The following is a 4,465-nucleotide window of genomic DNA, read 5'->3' as shown; positions in this document are numbered from 1 at the left end:
TAAGAAATCTGAACTTTTTCCCCAGGGATCATCTAAATTACTATTTTATAGCCCCAGCTCTTGGTTCAAAGCAGTTTGTGGTATCTACAACAATTTACTCCTTAGAATTTCTTTTCAGTTTCAGCAGATTTACTGATCAAATTGCAGGGAGCAGCAGAGCGGCAACAAGTGATTCTCAAAGAGGGCCATGTGGGAGGGTAGACAGTCAACCCCTACATTCTTCACTCAGAGCTGGCTGAGAAGCTTTAGGTGTATCTAACTGGGGGGGGGGGTGGGGGGGGTGCGGAATTCAATTATAATTTTATATTTGGCGGAAATACTCCTACTTTTTAAATTAGACTAGAGAAGGTAAGACTCTGGAAAAAATAGGTGTATAGATTTTAGAAGTTTGAGAAGCATTAACAAATACTGAACATTATTTATTAATTTATATTTTTGACTGTGCAGGGTCTTCGTTGTTGCACGCGGGCTTTCTCTAGTTGTGGTGAGCAGACGCTACTCTCTAGCTGTGGTTTGAGGTCTTATTGTGGTGGCTTCTCTTGTTACAGAGCTTGGGCTCTAGGGTGTGTGAGTTTCAGTAGTTGCAACATGCGGGCCCAGTGGTTGTGGCACAGGGATATAGTTGTCCCACAGCATGCAGAATTTTCCCAGACTAGGGATCAAACCCATGTGCGCATTTGTAGGCAGTTTCATTAAACCACTACAGAAGTCCCAATAGTGAACATTATTGTCAAAGAAGGAAGGTTTTAAAAGAACTGGTCATTTAGCTGGAATCTTAAGAAAACTTTCTTGTTAGAGGTGACAGAGGAATGGGGGAATCTCCAGTACCCAGCGATCCAGTTTCCTTCCCTCCCATGCCTGTCTGCTCACAGCAAGTTGTGAATTTGGAAGGCAGAACTGCAACTTGATTAGCTTCAATTAAGGTCAAGTTCAGTTGAAATCATGGCACTGTGCTTCAGAACCGAAACAAAGAAACATAACCCTTGCCAAGTGGCAATTCCAAAAGGTTGAGGATTTTAAATGTGCCTAAAGGTGACTGGGAAATTAAAGATGACAAAATTAGGAAAGAGGGAGGGAGGGACAGAGAAAGAGAAACAAAGAGAGGCAGAGAGAGAGAAGAGGTGGGAGTGGGGAGAGCTGTGTGCAAGAGAGAACAATCAAGCTCTAGAAGAGAGGGAGAGAAAATTAAAAATTTGTATTGAATTTTACATTTATGAAGAAACACAGAATCTCTAACAATAGATCATCATACAATTAAATGTATATAGTAATCAATGAAAAAAATTTTTTTCACTATAATACACAGAACTTTAGCATTTTAAGGTAACAAGTCTACAGCTGCCAGAAACTAGAATTTTAAACAGTGTTCAAAAGCATGTATTATTTGGAGACAAGCAGCAAAGCAGGCACACACACATTTTCACGCTCTAACCACAGCAATTTCTCTGAACAGCTAGAGAAATACAGTCCTTGGAGAACAAACAGGGACTCTATGCCTATACCCTATGGAGGAACACACTTTAAAAGTCACTTCTAAAAAGATAATCCTCATATCTTTTGGGTTTCTCATGACTTTTCTTTGCAGGCTATGTGGTACAGCTGGGTCACTGTACAGTGATGCCTGTTGGAGATGACTTATTTAGGTTAAAATATGCTCCATTAAAAATCACCCGTAGGTGGGTAAAGTTATTTACCATAGTTATTCAGAAATGTCACCTGGAAGACTCAAGTGAATCAACGTCTGATTTACAAAGTTATTTTTGAGATTACAAGTTTGTATTTTAAAGGTCCCCTGGAACATGGGCTAGTTTCCACAAAACTTCCAAGGAAGATATTCTTGGGAATTCTTTAACACATAGATAAAAGTCATTTTTAATTGGCTACCATTTACATGCAAATAAGTGCTGCCACACAGTATGAAGGGTGCTGCATCTTCCGAAGGAAGGCTAATAGCGCCCTCCGGAATTTTTTTCATTAATAATTTACTTAGCAAACACTTTCTTCAGAAAAAGTACAAAGATTGTGACCTTGCCATTGTAGAATTATTTCACCGTCTTAAACACTAGATTTCTTTAAGGAAATATTACTGGTATCCTCTTTATTACCTTTATCACACAAGAATGGTTATTGTGTCATGTCTACAAACCTGGTGGAAAGCAGTCCAAATGGCAGTTCCTTATGATTTGATTAGCTATTTCTAGAATATTTGTTGAAACATTAAACAAGATTTGGGAAAACGTAGTGAGTTTATTTTGCTAATGAATATTTGCCCTTCTTCAGGGGATCTTCCCAACCCAGGGATTGAACCCAGGTCTCCCACATTGCAGGCGGACTCTTTATCAGCTGAGCCACAAGGGAAGTCCTAATGAATATTTATCTGATTCTTTCTCCACATAAACACTGAATTGGGAGATGGTGTAGGCAAAGGTAAGAATCCAAAGCATTCTTTGGAAGTGGTAAGAACAGAGTAGAGCTCAGTCAGGCTGGAGGGGGAGCCAGAACCACCCAGCAAAGCACAGGCTTAACAACTCCTCCAAATACATCTACATACGCTGTAATCATTTCACTATTAAGGTAGAGAGGGTAAATGGGAGCAAACGGAGGAAGACAAAACGTGGCATAAAATGGAAGGCAGGTGGGAAAAACCATGGCTAGCTGTAATCTGCGGAGAAGGCAATGGCACCCCGCTCCAGTACTCTCCCCTTGAAAATCCCATGAATGGAGGAGCCTGGTGGGCTGCAGTCCATGGGGTCGCTAAGAGTCGGACACAACTGAGCGTCTTCACTTTCACTTTTCCTTTCATGCCTTGGAGAAGGAATTGGCAACCCACTCTAGTGTTCTTGCCTGGAGAATCCCAGGGACGGGGGAGCCTGGTGGGCTGCCGTCTATGGGGTCGCACAGAGTTGGACACGATTACAGCAGCAGCTGTAATCTGAATGGCACAATGGAACAAGAGCTGGGCTGAAGGGAAGCCTTCCACGCTCTCCACTCCTCATTTTTATTTTATTTACTTACTTATCATTATTTTTAAGCATTTATTTATTTACTTGACTGTTGTCTGGGTCTTAGTTGCAATGTGCAAGCTCTCTAGTTGTGTCCTGCTGGCTACAGAGCACTGAGTTCTGTTGTTGTGTTCCACGGCCTAGGTTGCCTCCCTGGCATGTGGAATATTAATTTGCTGACCAGGGATCAAACAATGTCCCTGCACTGGAAACTGGATTCCTGTTTTTTTTTTTTAAAGAGGTTTTTATTGAATGTGTTACTAAAGAGGTTAAGTGAAAAAGACCAAAGCCCATGTCATCGTCAGACTCTTCAGATTCTTCTTTCTTTGCTTCTACTTTTTTCTCCTCAGCTGGGGCAGCAGTGGTTGATGGGATAGGACCACCAGCCCCCACAATGCAGATGAGGCTCCTGATGTTGACATTGGCTAAGTCTCTTGCTAACAAGCCTGGTAAAAAAGCTCAACATTTACACCAGCTGCTTTAATGAGGGCATTTTTCTTATCCTCCGTGACCATCACCTCATCATTGTGCAGAATGAGGGCCAAGTAGATGCAAGCGAGCTCCAAGACCAAGACCATGGTGTGGGTGAGTGCTAGGTGGGGGCTGCCAGCTGCAGTGCTAGTCGCCAGTTGATGTGAGGACTTCACCCCAAAATGGCCTTAGCTTCCCTGGGAGGACTGAGCACCCTAGCGTCAGTGGAGGAAAGCTGTAAAATGGATTTTTGTTACCATTGGGCCACCAGGGAAGTCCCAGTCTTCATTTTTAAGAGTGCATGATACTGGATCTTGGGGAGACAAAAGTCACAAGCTCACACCACAGCAGAAGCAGATCTTTATTTCTCACCATTCATCATCTCTGAGTGGAAACCCTATCCATCCTTCAAGGCTCAATTCAAAAAGCATTCCTTCCTCCTTTCTTTCACCTCTGATTCTCCACAGATCACTGAACTCTGAATCTAGAAGAGCAACAGTTCTGTGTTTCTTGTTCTGGCATCCTGTGTTTTTCCCCTTGTCCTGGGCTGCTTCTCCCCTGAGGCCTGCTGGTACGGGAGGAGCGAAACTTACATCTCCTTCAGGACACTACTGATGTTTGTGCAGACAGGATGGCTGTCCTACATAGAGGGCTATCTTGCTCCAGAAAAATAATGAAATGTGTGTCTTGGCCCCATCCCTTTTTCCTTCTTTTCAGTAAATGACCTTCATAAATGTCTCCCTATTCCTATGAACCTGGCCAGTAGTTTAAGGTTTTCCCTCAGAACATCAAAAAAGGGAAAAAAAAAAAAATGAAATCCCGGGATGTACAGGAGACCAGAAGCCAGATGCATTCAGCGCTTCTCCAGTTTCCCCTCTGAGTGACAGACATGGCATGCCTGCTCGTGTCACAGGGCCACAGCAGTCATGTGTAGTGACCGACAGGGAATTTAAAAGTAATAAAGAAGCATCTATAATTTTTCCCATTATTAT

General features: G+C 42.6%; 1 pseudogene; it reads right to left on the bottom strand.

Annotated features, from left to right (window-relative positions):
* Window positions 1–205: 205 nt before the first annotated feature.
* LOC133055548 (large ribosomal subunit protein P1-like) lies at window positions 206–3,580 on the bottom strand (annotated as a pseudogene).
* Between the last annotated feature and the right edge of the window lie 885 nt (window positions 3,581–4,465).

The sequence above is a fragment of the Dama dama genome, chromosome 5, assembly GCF_033118175.1.
Source record: "Dama dama isolate Ldn47 chromosome 5, ASM3311817v1, whole genome shotgun sequence".
Lineage (NCBI taxonomy): Eukaryota > Metazoa > Chordata > Mammalia > Artiodactyla > Cervidae > Dama > Dama dama.
Note: the sequence above shows the minus strand (reverse complement) of the source record. Positions and strands in the feature narration are given on the sequence as shown.